This window comes from Prunus avium, chromosome 3, assembly GCF_965620075.1.
Source record: "Prunus avium chromosome 3, drPruAviu1.hap1.1, whole genome shotgun sequence".
In the NCBI taxonomy this organism is placed as follows: Eukaryota; Viridiplantae; Streptophyta; class Magnoliopsida; order Rosales; family Rosaceae; genus Prunus; species Prunus avium.
This window is the reverse complement of record NC_142286.1, coordinates 24,197,652-24,216,394: the sequence shown is the minus strand read 5'-3', so window position 1 is coordinate 24,216,394 and position 18,743 is coordinate 24,197,652. Positions and strand designations below refer to the sequence as shown.

Here is an 18,743-nt window from a genome sequence, read left to right as displayed (position 1 = left end):
TTCTAGAGATCGGATTTCACTCAAACTTAACCAAATGTCTCCTCCCAATGTATAACGATGTTGCCCAAGTTTTGGTGTCGATCCGAAATCAATAGGTGTAAGAAATTGGACAATTTATGTTCAAAGGCAGTTCGTTCCTAATCGGAGTGGTTAGTGTATTCCATAGTTCTAGAGATCAGATTTCACTCAAAGCTAACCAAATGACTTCTCCTACCATATTATGATGTTGCCCAAGTTTTGGGCTCGATCCGAAATCAACAGGTGTAAGAAATTGGACAATTCAAGTTCAAAGGCAGTTCGTTCCTATTTGGATTGGTTGGTGTTTTGGGTAGTTCTAGAGATCGGATTTCACTCAAACTTAACCAAATGACTCCTCCCACCAAATTATGATGTTGCCCAAGTTTTGGGCTCGGTCCGAAATCAATAGGTGTAAGAAATTGTACAATTCAAGTTCAAAGGCAGTTCGTTCCTAATTGGCGTGGTTGGTGTTTTGGGTAGTTCTAGGGATCAGATTTCACTCAAACTTAACCAAATGACTCCTCCCACCATATTACGATGTTGCCCAGGTTTTGGGCTCCATCTGAAATCAATAGAAGTAAGAAATTGGACAATTTAGGTTCAAAGGCAGTTCGTTCCTAGTTGGAGTGGTTGGTGTATTCCGTAGTTCTAGAGATCGGATTTCCATCAAAACTAACCAAATGACTCCTCCCACCATATTATTACATTGCCCATGTTTTGGGCTCGATCCGAAATCAGTAGGTGTAAGAAATTGGACAATTTATGTTCAAAGGCAGTTCGTTCCTAATTGGAGTGGTTAGTGTATTCCATAGTTCTAGAGTTCGGATTTCACTCAAAGCTAACCAAATGACTCCTCCCACCATATTATGATGTTGCCCAAGTTTTGGGCACAATCCGAAATCAATAGGTGTAAGAAATTGGACAATTCATGTTCAAAGGCAGTTCGTTCCTAATTGCAGTGGTTCGTGTTTCGGGTAGTTCTAGATATCGGATTTCACTCAAACGTAAGCAAATGAGTCCTCCCACCATATTATGTTGTTGCCCAAGTTTTGTGCTCAATCCGAAATCAATTGGTGTAAGAAATTGGACAACTCAAGTTCAATGGCAGTTCGTTCCTAATTGGAATGGTTGGTGTTTTGGGTAGTTCTAGAGATCGGTTTTCACTCAAACTCAACCAAATGACTCCTCCCACCATATTATGATGTTACCCAAGTTTTGGGCATGATCCGAAATCAATAGGTGTAAGAAATTGGACAATTCAGGTTCAAAGGCAGTTCGTTCCTAATTGGAGTGGTTGGTGTATTGGATAGTTCTACAGATCGGATTTCACTCAAACTTAACCAAATGATTCGTCCCACCATATTATGATGTTGCCCATGTTTTGGGCTCGGTCCGAAATCAATAGGTATAAGAAATTCGACAATTCAAGTTCAACGGCAGTTCGTTCCTAATTGGAATGGTTGGTGTTTTGGGTAGTTCTAGATATCGGATTTCACTCAAACTTAACCAAACGACTCCTCTCACCATATTATGATGTTGCCCAAGTTTTGGGCTGAATCCGAAATCAATAGGTGTAAGAAATTGGACAATTCAAGTTCAAAGGCAGGTCGTTCGTAATTGGAGTGGTTGGTGTTTTGGGTAGTTCTAGAGATCGGATTTCACTCAAACTTTACCAAATCACTCCTCCCACCATATTACGATGTTGCCCAAGTTTTGGGCTCGATCCGAAATTAATAGGTATAAGAAATTGGACAATTCAAGTTCAACGACAGTTCGTTCCTAATTGGAGTGGTTGGTGTTTTGGGTAGTTCTAGAGATCGGATTTCACTCAAACTTAACCAAATGACTCCTCCCACCGTATTATGATGTTGCCCAAGTTTTGGGCTCGATCCGAAATCAATCGGTGTAAGAAATTGGACAATTCAAGTTCAAAGGCAGATCGTTCGTAATTGGAGTGGTTGGTGTTTTGGGTAGTTCTAGAGATCGGTTTTCGTTCAAACTTAAACAAATGACTCCTCCCACCATATTATGATGTTGCCCAAGTTTTGGGCTCGATCCGAAATCAATAGGTATAAGAAATTGGACAATTCAAGTTCAACGGCAGTTCGTTCCTAATTGGAGTGGTTGGTGTTTTGGGTAGTTCCAGAGGTCGGATTTCACTCAAACTTAACCAAATGACTCATCCCACCATATTATGATGTTGCCCAAGTTTTGGGCTCAATCCGAAATCAATAGGTGTAAGAAATTGGACAATTCAAGTTCAAAGGCAGATCGTTCGTAATTGGAGTGGTTGGTGTTTTGGGTAGTTCTAGAGATCGGATTTCGTTCAAACTTAACCAAATGACTCCTCCCACCATATTATGATGTTGCCCAAGTTTTGGGCTCGATCCGAAATCAATAGGTATAAGAAATTGGACAATTCAAGTTCAACGGCAGTTTGTTCCTAGTTGGAGTGGTTGGTGTTTTGGGTAGTTCTAGAGATCGGATTTCTCTCAAACTTAACCAAATGATTCCTCCCACCATATTGTGATGTTGCCCATGTTTTGGGCTCGGTCCGAAATCAATAGGTATAAGAAATTCGACAATTCAAGTTCAACGGCAGTTCGTTCCTAATTGGAATGGTTGGTGTTTTGGGTAGTTCTAGAGATCGGTTTTCACTCAAACTTAACCAAACGACTCCTGTCACCATATTATGATGTTGCCCAAGTTTTGGGCTGAATCCGAAATCAATAGGTGTAAGAAATTGGACAATGCAAGTTCAAAGGCAGATCGTTCGTAATTGGTGTGGTTGGTGTTTTGGGTAGTTCTAGAGATCGGATTTCGCTCAAACTTAACGAAATGACTCCTCCCACCATATTATGATGTTGCCCAAGTTTTGGGCTCGATCCGAAATTAATAGGTATAAGAAATTGGACAATTCAAGTTCAACGGCAGTTCGTTCCTAATTGGAGTGGTTGGTGTTTTGGGTAGTTCTAGAGATCGGATTTCACTCAAAACTAACCAAATGACTCCTCAAATCATATTATGATGTTGCCCAAGTTTTGGGCTCGATCCGAAATCAGTAGGTGTAAGAAATTGGACAATTTATGTTCGAAGGAAGTTCGATCCTAATCGGAGTGGTAGGTTTATTCCATAGTTCTAGAGATCGGATTTCACTAAAAACTAACCAAATGACTCCTGCCACCATATTATGATGTTGCCCAAGTTTTGGGCTCGATCTGAAGTCAATAGGTATAATAAATTGGACAATTCAAGTGCAACGGCAGTTCGTTCCTAATTGGAGTGGTTGGTGTTTTGGGTAGTTCTAGAGATCGGATTTCACTCAAACTTAACCAAATGACTCCTCCCACCATATTATGATGTTGCCCAAGTTTTGGGCCCAATCCGAAATCAGTAGGTGTAAGAAGTTGGACAATTCAAGTTCAATGGCAGATCATTCGTAATTGGTGTGGTTGGTGTTTTGGGTAGTTCTAGAGATCGGATTTCACACCAACTTAACCAAATGACTCCTCCCACCATATTATGGTGTTGCCCAAGTTTTGGGCTCGATCCAAAATCAATAGGTGTAAGAAATTGGACAATTCAAGTTCAAAGGCAGATCGTTCGTAATTGGAGTGGTTGGTGTTTTGGGTAGTTCTAGAGATCGGATTTCGCTCAAACTTAACAAAATGACTCCTCCCACCATATTATGACGTTGCCCAAGTTTGGGATCGATCCGAAATCAATTGGTATATGAAATTCACAATTCAAGTTGAACGGCAGTTCGTTCCTAATTGGAGTGGTTGGTGTTTTGGGTAGTTCTTGAGATCGGATTTCACTCAAACTTAACCAAACGACTCGCCCACCATATTATGATGTTGCCCAAATTTTGGGCTCGATCCGAAATCAATAGGTATAAGAAACCGGCCAATTCAAGTTCAACGGCAGTTCGTTCCAAATTGGAGTGGTTGGTGTCTTGGGTAGTTCTAGAGATCGGATTTCACTCAAACTTTACCAAATGACTCCTCCCACCATATTATGATGTTGCCCAAGTTTTGGGCTCGATCCGAAATCAATAGGTATAAGAAACCGGCCAATTCAAGTTCAACGGCAGTTCGTTCCAAATTGGAGTGGATGGTGTCTTGGGTAGTTCTAGAGATTGGATTTCACTCAAACTTTACCAAATGACTCCTCCCACCATATTATGATGTTGCCCAAGTTTTGGGCTTGATCCGAAATCAATAGGTGTAAGAAATTGGACAATTTATGTTCAAAGGCAGTTCGTTCCTAATCGGAGTGGTTGGTGTATTCCATAGTTCTAGAGATAGGATTTCACTCAAAACTACCCAAATGGCTCCTCCCACCATATTATGTTGGAGCCCAAGTTTTGGGCTGGATCCGAAATCAATAGATGTAAGAAATTGGACAATTCAAGTTCAAATGCAGTTCGTTCCTAATTGGGGTGGTTGGTGTTTTGGGTAGTTCTAGAGATCGGATTTCACTCAAACTTAACCAAATGACTCCTCCCACCATATTATGATCTTGCCCAAGTTTTGGGCTGGATCCAAAATCAATAGGTGTAAGAAATTGGACAATTCATGTTCGAAGGCAGTTCGTTCCTAATTGGAGTGGTTTGTGTTTAGGGTAGTTCTAAAGATCGGATTTCACTCAAACTTAACCAACCGACTCCCCCCACCATATTTTGATGTTGCCCAAGTTTTGGGCTGGATCCAAAATCAATAGGTGTAAGAAATTGGACAATTCATGTTCGAAGGCTGTTCGTTCCTAATTGGAGTGGTTGGTGTTTTGGGTGGTTCTAGCGATCGGATTTCACTCAAACTTTACCAAATGACTCCTCCCACCATATTACGATGTTGCCCAAGTTTTCGGCTCGATCCGAAATCAGTAGGTGTAATAAATTGGGCAATTTATGTTCAAAGGCAGTTCGTTCCTAATCGGACTGGTTGGTGTATTCCATAGTTCTAGAGATCGGATTTCACTGAAAACTAACCAAATGACTCCTCCCCCCATATTATGAGGTTGCCCAAGTTTTGAGCTCGATCCGAATTCAATAGGTGTAAGAAATTGGACAATTTATGTCCAAAGGCAGCTCGTTCCTAATCAGAGTGGTTGGTGTATTCCATAGTTCTAGAGATCGGATTTCACTCAAAACTAACCAAATGACTCCTCCCAAAATATTATGATGTTGCCCAGGTTTTGGGCTCGATCCGAAATCAATAGGTGTAAGAAATTGGAGAATTCAAGTTCAAAGGCAGTTCGTTCCTAATCGGAGTGGTTGGTGTTTTGGGTAGTTCTAGAGATCGGATTTCACTCAAACTTAACCAAATAACTCCTCCCACCATATTATGATGTTGCCCAAGTTTTGGGCTCGATCCGAAATCAATAGGTGTAAGAAATTGAACAATTCAAGTTCAAAGGCAGTTCGTTCCTAGTTTGAGTGGATGGTGTTTTGGGTAGTTCTAGAGATCGGATTTCACTCAAACTTAGCCAACTGACTCCTCCCACCATATTATGATGTTGCCCAAGTTTTGGGCTCGATCCGAAATCAATAGGTGTAAGAAATTAGACAATTTATGTTCAAAGGCAGTTCGTTCCTAATCGGAGTGGTTGGTGTATTCCATAGTTCTAGAGATCGGTTTTCACTCAAAACTAACCAAATGACTCCTCCCACCATATTATGATGTTGCCCAAGTTTTGGGCTCGATCCGAAATCAATAGGTGTAAGAAATTGGACAATTCAAGTTCGAAGGCAGATCGTTCGTAATTGGAGTGGTTGGTGTTTTGGGTTGTTCTAGAATCGGATTTCGCTCAAACTTAACCAAATGACTCCTCCCACCATATTATGATGTTGCCCAAGTTTTGGGCTTGATCCGAAATCAATATGTGTAAGAAATTGGACAATTTATGTTCAAGGGCAGTTCGTTCCTAATCGGAGTGGTTGGTGTATTCCATAGTTCTAGAGATCGGATTTCGCTCAAAACTAACCAAATGGCTCCTCCCACCATATTATGATGTTGCCCAAGTTTTGGGCTCGATCCGAAATCAATAGGTGTAAGAAATTGGACAATTCAAGTTCAACGGCAGTTCATTCCTAATTGGAGTGGTTGGTGTTTTGGGTAGTTCTAGAGATCGTATTTCACTCAAACTCAACCAAATGACTCCTCCCTCCATATTGTGATGTTGCCCAAGTTTTCGGCTCGATACGAAATCAATAGGTATAAGAAATTGGACAATTCAAGTTCAAATGCAGTTCGTTCCCAATTGGGGTGGTTGGTGTTTTGGGTAGTTCTAGAGATCGTATTTCACTCAAACTTAACCAAATGACTCCTCCCACCATATTTTGATGTTGCCCAAGTTTTGGGCTCAATCCAAAATGAATAGGTGTAAGAAATTACACAATTCAAGTTCAAAGGCAGATCGTTTGTAATTGGTGTGGTTGGTGTTTTGGGTAGTTCGAGAGATCGGATTTCACTCAAACTTAACCAAATGACTCCTCCCAGCATTTTATGATGTTGCCCAAGTTTTGGGCTCGATCCGAAATCAATAGGTGTAAGAAATTGGACAATTCATGTTCGAAGGCAGTTCGTTCCTAATTGGAGTGGTTGGTGTTTTGGGTAGTTCTAGAGATCGGATTTCACTAAAACTCAACCAAATAACTCCTCCCACCATATTATGATGTTGCCCAAGTTTTGGGCTCGATCCGAAATCAATAGGTGTAAGAAATTGGACAATTTATGTTCATAGGCAGTTCGTTCCTAATCGGAGTGGTTGGTGTATTCGATAGTTCTAGAGATCGGATTTCACTCAAAACTAACCAAATTACTCCTCCCACCATATTATGATGTTGCCCAAGTTTTGGGCTCGATCCGAGATCAATAGGTGTAAGAAATTGGACAATTCAAGTTCAAAGGCAGTTCGTTCCTAATTGGAGTGGTTGGCGTTTTGGGTAGTGATGGACATATTTTATATTATATATTTAGCCCCATTCTTAATATATTTTGGTTAATATTTTGGAAGAATTTTGATACTTTGAATTGTATTCTCAATATAGGACTTTTGACTTTCTCTGGAGCAAAACATAATCAAATGGACGAATTTTGGAGTAATTCCAGTTGGAGGATGGTCGTGAGTCACTTGGCTTGATCGTATCAAAATTTCAGACTTTTCTACCAGCGGTTATTTTCTGGCGATAAAATAAAGGAGCAGTGCGTAGTGCTGGAAAGTGACGTTTTGGGCTTTTATGGCGTTTTTGGAGCCTGAGATGACCTCTGATGGATTCGTGGCCTTCTGGAGAAGTGTTCAGAGCGTTTTTATCTTTCAAACGAGCTGTATTGGGCCGGATTTGGAGCAGATTTGAGGCCAAAACGTGGCTGGGCAGATTATGGACAGATTCTCCTAGTCCAATTTGGAGTTTATGTCATGTCATTATTTTAGTTTATTTAGTTTCCTTGTGGGGATAGAAAAGCTGGTTGTGGGCAGCTTGTTTGTGGGAGTATTTAAGTTCTAGTTCACATAATTTTTGGGGCTCTTCTCTTTTGGCTTTTGAACGCGACTTTGCTAGGTTTTTTTTGAGGAACTTCTACTTCAAGGTGTTTTCGATCTTTATTATTTTAATGAAGAACTTGATTATTTTTATTATGAACATGCGTAACTAACTCTCTTTTGCTAGGGTGAGGCCACGAGCCTTAGCAAGAATATGTAGTTTCTATCCAATTTGCTTATGATTATATGCATGCAGGTTTTCGAATTATTCATCACTGGGTTAAACTATCTAAGTGTCTTGATGCTTGATCACTATTAGGCTGTTTAGAAAAGTAATTTGGTGCAATTTTGGTCGGAGGTCGGTCCCTGAAATTGACGAAGGCTTCTTGTGATTAATATGTGCAAGTTCACTTAGGATGAATACCACGTCTTAAGGGTTGCATGGTTTTTCAGAAGGTTTCACAGAACTTAATGAGTCATGTATGTTTAGATTTGATCTGAATACCACAGACGGATTGCATGTGTGATATACGCTCTATGTTGGGGGTCCAAGTAGGCATATATTAGGAATACCTAACCTTCGAAATATGCATGTATAGGTCATAAGTAATTGGGAGAACTATATAGAATTGTTAAGGTGACGGCGGATCCCTAGTGCTTTCTTAATTTGATTTCTAAAAGCACAACTGTCTCTCTTGCTCTTAGCTTTAATTTTGCATACTGCCTTATTTTTATTAGTTAAATTCGTTTTAATTTAAGGTTTTCAAATCAAACATCTCAATTTTCTCTTTTACAATAATTAATTAGGATTTGGTTTGCGACGAGTTATTTAATAATCCCTGAGGAGAACGACCTTGCGAGAATCATTTATACTACAATAACCTTGTCATTCTTGCAAGTTTTATAGGAGTTTTAATCTTGTTTGCGCAGGTACAAAAAAGCCTATCAAGAATTTGGCGCCATTGCCGGGGATTATTTAAAATAATTCGTTCTAATCAGATTCTGCGTTAATTATTGCTGTACATACATACCAAAAAAAAAAAAAATAATAATTTCCGTTTTTATTTTATTTTTACAGATCACAGCAGGGCAGTGCAGATTACAATATGTGCATGGTCAGCACGCGTTCAGCAGTTAAGCAGTTGGTTCCGTTTGATCCAGAACCTGAGCAATCTTTAAGGAGGAGACGCAGGGAGCAAAATTTACTGTGGGTTCCTTCATTGCAAGGGACTTTTCTGCAGTCTTTATATTCTGAGGACCTGCACAGTAAAGAAACAATGGCTTTTGTTATACCAGAGGCTGGTGATCCTTTGGGTAATTCTTTAACAGCTCATGCCACTAACATACCAGGTTGCATTACATATCCAGCAGTGGAAGAAGGGTCTACATTCGAAATCAAGCATCACATGTTGAGTATTCTACCTACATTTCATGGGTTATCAACCGATGATCCTAACATGCACATTGCAGAATTTTTAATGGGATGCACGAATATTTTGGTGAAAGGATTTTCAGCTGAATCTATTAAGCTTCGTTTATTTCCATACACATTGAAAGATCAAGCAAGGAGATGTCTCCTCACACTTCCATCTGGAAGCATTAGCACTTGGAACCAACTCAGTGAAAAATTCTTAAACAAGTATTATCCAACTTCAAAGACTCGAGACATGAGAACTCAAATTCTATCTTTTGCCCAAAAACCAAATGAAGAGTTTCATGAGGCATGGGAACGGTTTAAAGAGTTGAATAGAAAATGTCCACATTCTGGTATTAGCAGTACGGATCAAGTGCATATATTTTTCAGAGGGTTAAATATGACAACAAAAACTCTTGTCAACGCTTCATGCGGAGGTTCATACAAGGATAAAAATGCACAAGAGGCTTGTTTATTATTTGAAAAAATGGCAGCAGATACACAGCAATGGGCAGTTGAGCAGCCACAATCTAGGTCTGTTTTTGAGATATCTAATGGTTCTCCATATATGTCGGCACAAATTGAAAAAATGGAGAAAAAGCTTGAAAGATTCGATGCAAAATTTGACATGTTATTACAAAGAATTCCAGGTTCACAGGTTGCTGTACAACAGCCTTTACCAGCTGCCTGTAGCATTTGCAATGTGACAACCCATGATTTTTTGAGCTGTCCACATAAAGATGCTTATCCGGAATTTGCAGCGGAACAAGTTAATGCATTTAATAATTTCCAGCGTCCAAGATATGACCCATATTCAAATGTTTACAACCCGGGTTGGAGAGATTATCCTAATTTTAAGTGGGACAGAGATCAGCCTGCAAGGCCACAATTTCAACAACAGGTACAACAAACTGCTGCACCTAAGGCTGCTTGGGAGGTTGCAATTGAAAAATTAGCAAATGCCACCAGTCAAGAATTCCAAAATCTGCAGGCAACAGTGAAAAACATAGAAAAACAAATGGGGGAGATTGCATTCCAAGTTTCAGAAAGAGCACCAGGTACATTTCCTAGCCAAACTGAACAGAATCCAAGGGAAGGCGCAGATTGTAAGGCAGTTCGAGTTCTACGTTCGGGTAAAAGTTATGACAATAGAGGTGAAATTTGTGCTGGAAGTTCGCAGGCAGCATCATAGCCACAAACAGATTCAGGAAAATTTGCAGAATCTGATATTGTTGCAGATTCTACAGAGTCTATGGCCAGATCCGAAAACAGTGAAAAAAGTGCTGCAGAAACTGCAGAACGTGTTTATGTGCCTCCAATGCCTTATCCCGAAAGGTTGAAGCCCAAAGTTAAAGATCAACAGTTGACAGATTTTATGAAGACATTGGCCAAAGTTCAGATCAATCTCCCATTGATTGATGCAATTAAGAACATTCCATCTTATGCCAAGTTTTTAAAGGATGTTTGCACAAAGAAAAAGAAGCTCGTGGATTTTGAAAAAGTTATTCTTACAGAACAGTGCAGTGCAGTTTTATTACACAAACTGCCTCCAAAGAAACAAGACCCAGGGAGTTTTACAATTTCATGCACAATTGGAAATTCTAATTTTAAACGTGCTTTAATTGATTTGGGTGCCAGTATTAATTTAATGCCTTTTTCTGTTTTTCAGAGACTAGGACAAGGAGAAATCAAGCCTACATCAGTTATTCTACAACTAGCGGATCGTTCAGTTGCTTACCCTAGGGGAATTATTGAAGATCTCATTATTAAAGTGGATAATCTCTATCTTCCTGCAGATTTTGTGGTCTTGGATATGGATGAAGATATGCAAACACCGATTATTTTGGGGCGTCCGTTCATGGCTACTGCTCGAACCTTAATTGATGTTGAGGCTGGGACACTTACACTTAGAGTGCAAGATCAGTCCGTTATTTTCAGTTTATTTGAAGTAACCAAAAGGCCAGCTGATGTGCAAGATTGTATGCGTGTTGACATGTTAGATAGCTTAATGCATGCAGAAATTATGCCCCGTTTGACATCAGATCCATTGTTAAAGGTGTTGCATGGGTTGGAGAATAAAAACACTGAAGATGAAGAGGTTTTTGAGTATGTTTCAGCTTTGGAAAGTGCTCCTTTTCTACACCCCCGTTGGAGGCATGTTTTTGAGAGTTTAGGGGAACCGAAAAAACCATTGCAGCCCTCTAAAGTACAGCCACCTCAGCTGGATTTAAAAGTGCTGCCAGGACACTTAAAATATGCTTATCTGGGTGCAAATTCTTCGCTGCCAGTTATTATTGCTACTGACTTATCATCAACAGAAGAAGAAAAATTGCTGCGTATTTTAAGAAATTATCAAGATGCAATCGGTTGGACTATAGCAGACATTAAAGGGATCAGCCCTACAATTTGCATGCACAGAATTCTGATGGAAGATGGAGTAAAGCCCACCATTGATGCTCAACGTCGTTTGAATCCAATTATGAAAGAAGTTGTTCGTACTGAGGTTATGAAGCTTCTAGATGCTGGGATGATCTACCCAATTTCAGATAGTAAGTGGGTTAGTGCAACTCAAGTGGTGCCCAAGCGTTCTGGAATTACAGTTGTGAAGAATGATAATAATGAACTTGTGCCTACACGTTTGACTACTGGGTGGCGTATGTGTGTTGACTACAGAAAGATCAATGCTGGTACTAGAAAGGATCATTTTCCATTGCCTTTCACTGATCAAATGTTGGAAAGGTTGGCTGGTCGTGCGTTCTATTATTTTTTGGATGGGTATTCAGGGTACAACCAGATTCCAGTTGCACCTGAGGATCAAGAGAAGACAACATTTACATGTCCTTTTGGGACTTTTGCATATCGAAGAATGCCCTTTGGTTTGTGCAATGCTCCTGCAACGTTTCAACGATGCATGATGAGCATATTTTCCGGATTGGTTGAACAGGTAGTTGAAGTGTTTATGGATGACTTTTCTGTTTTTGGGGATTCTTTTGATGAATGTTTGAACAATTTATCCCTAGTTCTTGACAGATGCATTAAGACAAACCTTGTTTTAAATTGGGAAAAGTGTCATTTCATGGTTAAGCAGGGGATTGTCCTAGGCCACTTGATTTCTAACAGGGGTATTGAGGTTGATAAGGCCAAAATTGATGTAATTGCAAAGCTGCCACCACCGACAACTATTAAAAGTGTTCGATCCTTTCTTGGTCATGCTGGGTTTTACAGACGGTTTATCAAGGATTTCTCCAAGATTAGCTGACCATTGTGTACTTTATTGGCTAAGGATGCTCCTTTTGTTTTTGATGATGCTTGTTTGGAGGCTTTCAACAAGTTAAAGACACTCCGCACTACAGCACCCATTATTGCAGCACCTAATTGGAGTTTACCTTTCGAATTGATGTGTGATGCTTCAGATTACGCAGTAGGAGCGGTTCTTGGACAGCGGAAAGATAAGCTTCCCCAAGTCATTCATTATGCTAGTCGGACTCTCAATGATGCACAGCTGAACTATGTGACCACAGAGAAGGAATTGTTGGCAGTTATTTTTGCATTAGAAAAATTTCGTTCTTACTTAGTTGGGGCTAAGGTGATTGTTTACACAGATCATGCAGCTTTGAAGTATTTGTTGTCGAAGAAAGATGCTAAGCCTCGATTAATTCGTTGGATTCTTTTACTACAAGAGTTTGACTTAGAAATCAGGGATAAGAAGGGTAGTGAAAATGTTGTGGCTGATCATTTGTCCAGGTTGATTGTGCCAATTTCTGCAGAAGAAGACTTGCTGCCTTTGAATGAAAATTTTCCAGATGAACAACTATTTGCTACCCATATCATTTCACCATGGTTTGTTGATTTAGTTAATTATTTGGCTAGAGGGGTACTTCATCCAGATTTTACTTTCCAGCAGAAAAAGAAATTTTTGGCAGATGCAAAGTATTATTTTTGGGATGAACCATATTTGTACAAATATTGTTCAGACCAAGTTATTCGCAGGTGTATTCCAGAAGAAGAGCATGAAAGTGTTTTAAAGTTTGCACATCAGTATGCTTGTGGGGGACATTTTGGCCCTAAAAGAACAGCAGCTAAAATTTTGCAAAGTGGATTGTTTTGGCCTACTCTCTTCAAGGATGCTAATAGTTGGTGTCGATCTTGTGATCGTTGTCAGAGGGTGGGTAATCAGTCCAAAAGAAATGAAATGCCCCAGCAAAGTATATTAGTCGTTGAATTGTTTGATGTTTGGGGTATTGATTTCATGGGACCATTTCCAATGTCCCATGGCAATCAGTATATTTTGGTGGCTGTTGAATATGTTTCTAAATGGGTCGAGGCAATTGCAGCATCAACCAATCAAGGATCAGTTGTTCTGAAATTCCTCCAAGGGGTAATTTTTCCACGATTTGGAACACCGCGTGTCATTCTAAGTGATGGGGGTAAGCACTTTGTTAATAGATCGTTTGCTACATTGTTGGCTAAGTATGGGATCACCCATCGTGTTGCTACTCCTTATCATTCACAAACATCAGGACAGGTTGAAGTTTCAAATAGAGAAATCAAGTGAATTCTTGAAAAAACAGTTAGCTCTACTCGAAGAGACTGGAGTTTGAAATTGAGTGATGCTCTCTGGGCGTACAGAACAGCATTTAAAGGCCCAATTGGGATGTCCCCATTTCGGCTGGTTTATGGTAAGGCTTGTCACTTACCTATGGAGCTAGAGCATAAGGCGTTTTGGGCTATTAAAGAGTTGAATTTTTCCTATGATTCTGCTGGGGAAAAACGTAAATTGCAGATTAATGAGCTTGAGGAAATTCGTAATGATGCTTATGAGAGTACGCGCATTTACAAAGAAAAAACCAAGGCATTTCATGACAATCAGATTCTCAGAAAGAATTTTCATTCAGGGCAAAAAGTTTTGTTATTTAGTTCAAGGTTGAAGTTATTTCCAGGGAAGTTAAAGTCTCGTTGGAATGGCCCCTATTTGGTTGCTAAGGTTTATCCTCATGGGGCGGTTGATATTACAAGTGAAATTAATGGCAACACATTCAAAGTGAACGGTCACAGGCTGAAACCATATTTGGAGTCGCCCTTCGATATTGCACGCGAGTCACTGACTCTGAAGGAACCAGTGATCTGACCACCAGTCTTCTGCAACGTCTAGCTACAGACTTAAAATAAAGCGCTTATTGGGAGGCAACCCAATTTTTCTAAACTCGTTACTTCTTTTTGTTGGTTTTCTTTATCTAGTTGTTTTTATTTTCTTTCTACTCCTAACACATATTTGGTTCCATGCAGGACACAACAATCAGCAGCAAACATACTAGCAGATTATCCTACACTGGAATCATGCACCCAGTAGCAAGTCTACATGAACATCAAAGGCAGCTATTCCTATGCTGGAATCCTGCACCCAGCAGCAAGTCTACATGAACATCAAAGGCAGCTATTCCTATGCTGGAATCCTGCACCCAGCAGCAAGTCTACCAGATTACAACCACAAAACTTGCAGGGATTCGATATTATACCTGCTCGCAACTTGAAGATTGACTTGCTCGCTGACCTCCGCCAATCTCCACGTCTTATTTCCAAGTTGATGCAAATCTAAAATTGATGCAGATGAAAACAGATGTGGATGAGTCACTCAAGACAAGGCAAAGAGGTTCTTCAGTTCTAACTGAACTGAAGCCAAAATTGTTACTTCCATCAAACGAAGTTGACAGTGATGAATTACAAGCAAACCGCGAGGCTTACCATTACCCAAGCTCAGAAACATAATTTTCATCAGTTATGACTCATTTACAACACACAATAGGGTGAAAGTCAGAAATTCTACAGGGGATCGTGTTTATACCTCTATAGGATGACTGACCTCAGATTTTTGCAGAGACCAATGTGTGGTGTAAATCTGCTCAGATTTGCAAGTTTGGGGGTTGACCGCACATGGATACACATACACGCAAGGGTTAGACTTTGCTCACACCATCAATTCTGAAACGAAAATTCCAATATCTGAGGAAGGTTTTACCTTTGGCCTCTCAGATCTGATGTTTGAAGTGCATCGTTAAGGACGGAGCGGCTCCTTGGTTACTCCAAATACCATTTCGAGCAAATCCAGCACAGAAAACTCCAAGTTTGAGTTTTGAAACAGCTGCGAACGAGAGCGGAGTGTGGGTTTATGAGAGAAATGCCTATGAGAGCAGGTTTGAGTGTGCGCAAGATAAAGAAGCGCTATTGGTGCACAGAAGAAATATTTGCGAAAAGGAATATCTGCGCAGGTGACTGGGCTAACAGAGAAAGGGAAGGGTTTGCGTTTTGAGAAACACACAAGAGAGAGACTTCGATTTTTTTATTTATTTTTTATTTCTCTGCAAAGGGGAAGTTGAGCGATGAATGACGACGAGAGAGACTTTTGGGTTTTGAGATAGGTGACGGCGTGGATTCTAAGAAAAATTGAATGGAGTCTGGGTTCTGATGAGCAAAGGGACAACGAGAGCCGTTGGCTCTGGGCTCTAGTCAAGAGTCTATTTGATTCTTATTTCACTTTTTTTATTCATCCACTGACATGGACCAACTCATTCACACCCTTTCTCTCTATTGTCATTAAAATGAGGTGCCAATTTCATCCAAGTGGGGTAATGGCAAGCGGATGCTCTTGCTGTTCAATTTTAGTGGTCCCTCAGCAATTGCCAGGTGTGTTCTTTTCCTTCTTTTCTTATTTTAAATTTTTCTTTGGTCTTTTCTTTTATTTGTGATATTTTTTTTGTTTTCTTTTAGGCTATATTATTTTTATTATTTCCTTTATTTTCTTTTCCACACCTTGGGGACAATGTGTGATTTAAGTTTGGGGGTGGGAAAGTAAATTTTAGTTTTTTAATTTTTTTTTTTAGTCTTGTTTAAAATTTTCGTTTTTAAGTTAATATCCATAGATTATTTTAAACATTAGAACAAATAGACATGGTGAAGATCAATCCCTCATTAGAGTCTTTTCTATTTATTGTTGCTTGGATACTAATTCATGAATTACACTTTGAAATTTGCACATCACACCAACATGGTTTGTGGGGAGTGAGATCAAAATACTTAACTTTTTGTCCAAGTGTGTTTTAATTTTTGTTCTATATAAAATAAAATTAGTATGTGTTATAAAGTAATAATTGTCTCACCCGAGGCTTTGCTTAGTAACCGGGCCAGTCCTGCCTAATCAGCAGTGATTCTCGAGTCCAACGGTAGAGTTTTGGCATGGGGCAGGGTGGTTAGTTGGTTTCGTAGCCTTTCCCTAGTGCCCTAAAGCCTTATTTGGTTTGGGAGTCATTGACCTAAAGCTCGTTACATGGGTTGGATTGAAAGCTTGAGTGATCTGACATTGCACGACCACCACTGTTACAAAAAAAAAGAAAAAAAAAAAGAGAAAAAAATATATATATATATATGTGTAAAGTTAGTAGGTGAAGTGTGAATAAACGGGATGAAAGGTAAGGGTTTTGGTTGAGTCTCCTTAATTATGATGGTTCACTTTACACCAAAGGAAATTTGTGAATTCTTTTCTAATTGACTCTAAATGGCTTAGACTCTGTAGTGGGATTGGTTGGAACTATTGAAAAGATGTTCTGATGTTTAACATTTTCTATGGATTGCAACTTGAAGGTGGAAATTTTGTCTTGTTTAAGTTTTAGCCATGTGTCTAGTTTGTTAAGTTTTTTTTTTTATTTTCTTTGAGTCTTGTTTTGCTTGAGGACAAGCAAAAAGCAAAGTTTGGGGGTATTTTGATGGGCATATTTTATATTATATATTTAGCCCCATTCTTAATATATTTTGGTTAATATTTTGGAAGAATTTTGATACTTTGAATTGTATTCTCAATATAGGACTTTTGACTTTCTCTGGAGCAAAACATAATCAAATGGACGAATTTTGGAGTAATTCCAGTTGGAGGATGTTCGTGAGTCACTTGGCTTGATCGTATCAAAATTTCAGACTTTTCTACCAAGCGGTTATTTTCTGGCGATAAAATAAAGGAGCAGTGCGTAGTGCTGGAAAGTGACGTTTTGGGCTTTTATGGCGTTTTTGGAGCCCGAGATGACCTCTGATGGATTCGTGGCCTTCTGGAGAAGTGTTCAGAGCGTTTTTATCTTTCAAACGAGCTGTATTGGGCCGGATTTGGAGCAGATTTGAGGCCAAAACTTGGCTGGGCAGATTATGGACAGATTCTCCTAGTCCAATTTGGAGTTTATGTCATGTCATTATTTTATTTTATTTAGTTTCCTTGTGGGGATAGAAAAGCTGGTTGTGGGCAGCTTGTTTGTGGGAGTATTTAAGTTCTAGTTCACGTAATTTTTGGGGCTCTTCTCTTTTGGCTTTTGAACGCGACTTTGCTAGGTTTTTTTGAGGAACTTCTACTTCAAGGTGTTTTCGATCTTTATTATTTTAATGAAGAACTTGATTATTTTTATTATGAACATGCGTAACTAACTCTCTTTTGCTAGGGTGAGGCCACGAGCCTTAGCAAGAATATGTAGTTTCTATCCAATTTGCTTATGATTATATGCATGCAGGTTTTCGAATTATTCATCACTGGGTTAAACTATCTAAGTGTCTTGATGCTTGATCACCATTAGGATGTTTAGAAAAGTAATTTGATGCAATTTTGGTCGGAGGTCGGTCCCTGAAATTGACGAAGGCTTCTTGTGATTAATATGTGCAAGTTCACTTAGGATGAATACCACGTCTTAAGGGTTGCATGGTTTTTCAGAAGGTTTCACAGAACTTAATGAGTCATGTATGTTTCGATTTGATGTGAATACCACAGACGGATTGCATGTGTGATATACGCTCTATGTTGGGGGTCCAAGTAGGCATATATTAGGAATACCTAACCTTCGAAATATGCATATATAGGTCATAAGTAATTGGGAGAACTATATAGAATTGTTAAGGTGACGGCGGATCCCTAGTGCTTTCTTAATTTGATTTCTAAAAACACAACTGTCTCTCTTGCTCTTAGCTTTAATTTTGCATACTGCCTTATTTTTATTAGTTAAATTCGTTTTAATTTAAGGTTTTCAAATCAAACATCTCAATTTTCTCTTTTACAATCATTAATTAGGATTTGGTTTGCGACGAGTTATTTAATAATCCCTGCGGAGAACGACCTTGCGAGAATCATTTATACTACAATAACCTTGTCATTCTTGCAAGTTTTATAGGAGTTTTAACCTTGTTTGCGCAGGTACAAAAAAGCCTATCGGGTAGTTCTAGAGATCGGATTTCACTCAAACTTAACCAAATGACTCCTCCCACCATATTATGTTGTTGCCCCAGTTTTGGGCTCGATCCGAAATCAATAGGTGTAAGAAATTGGACAATTCAAGTTCAAAGGCAGTTCGTTCCTAATTGGAGTGGTTGGTGTTTTGGGTAGTTCTAGAGATCGGATTTCACTCAAACTTAACCAAATGACTCCTCCCACCATATTATGATGTTGCCCCAGTTTTGGCCTCGATCCGAAATCAATAGGTGTAAGAAATTGGACAATTCAAGTTCAAAGGCAGTTAGCTCCTAATTGGAGTGGTTGGTGTTTTGGGTAGTTCTACATATCAGATTTCACTCAAACTTGACGAAATGACTCCTCCCACCATATTATGTTGTTGCCCAAGTTTTGGGCTCGATACGAAATCAATAGGTGTAAGAAATTGGACAATATATGTTCAAAGGCAGTTCGTTCCTAATTGGAGTGGTTGGTGTATTCCGTAGTTCTAGAGATCGGATTTCCCTCAAAACTAACCAAATGACTCCTCCCACCATATTATGATGTTGCAAAAGTTTTGGGCTCGATCCGAAATCA

At 39.4% G+C, this 18,743-nt stretch overlaps 1 long non-coding RNA gene, 1 other non-coding gene and 2 pseudogenes across 2 annotated transcripts; 2 read left to right on the top strand and 2 right to left on the bottom strand.

The window, feature by feature from the left end:
- Positions 1-8,443: 8,443 nt before the first annotated feature.
- LOC110750487 (uncharacterized) lies at positions 8,444-15,395 on the bottom strand. Its single transcript, XR_015834696.1, has 4 exons — positions 14,931-15,395; positions 14,757-14,810; positions 14,431-14,506; positions 8,444-8,759 (listed from the first exon to the last, which is right to left on the bottom strand). It is a non-coding gene; the product is annotated as an uncharacterized LOC110750487 (long non-coding RNA).
- On the top strand, positions 8,778-12,939 carry LOC148295768 (uncharacterized; annotated as a pseudogene).
- On the bottom strand, positions 9,165-9,269 carry LOC148295769 (small nucleolar RNA R71). The gene has a single exon (XR_015834886.1). It is a non-coding gene; the product is annotated as a small nucleolar RNA R71 (small nucleolar RNA).
- LOC148295767 (uncharacterized) lies at positions 13,107-14,042 on the top strand (annotated as a pseudogene).
- Positions 15,396-18,743: the final 3,348 nt, after the last annotated feature.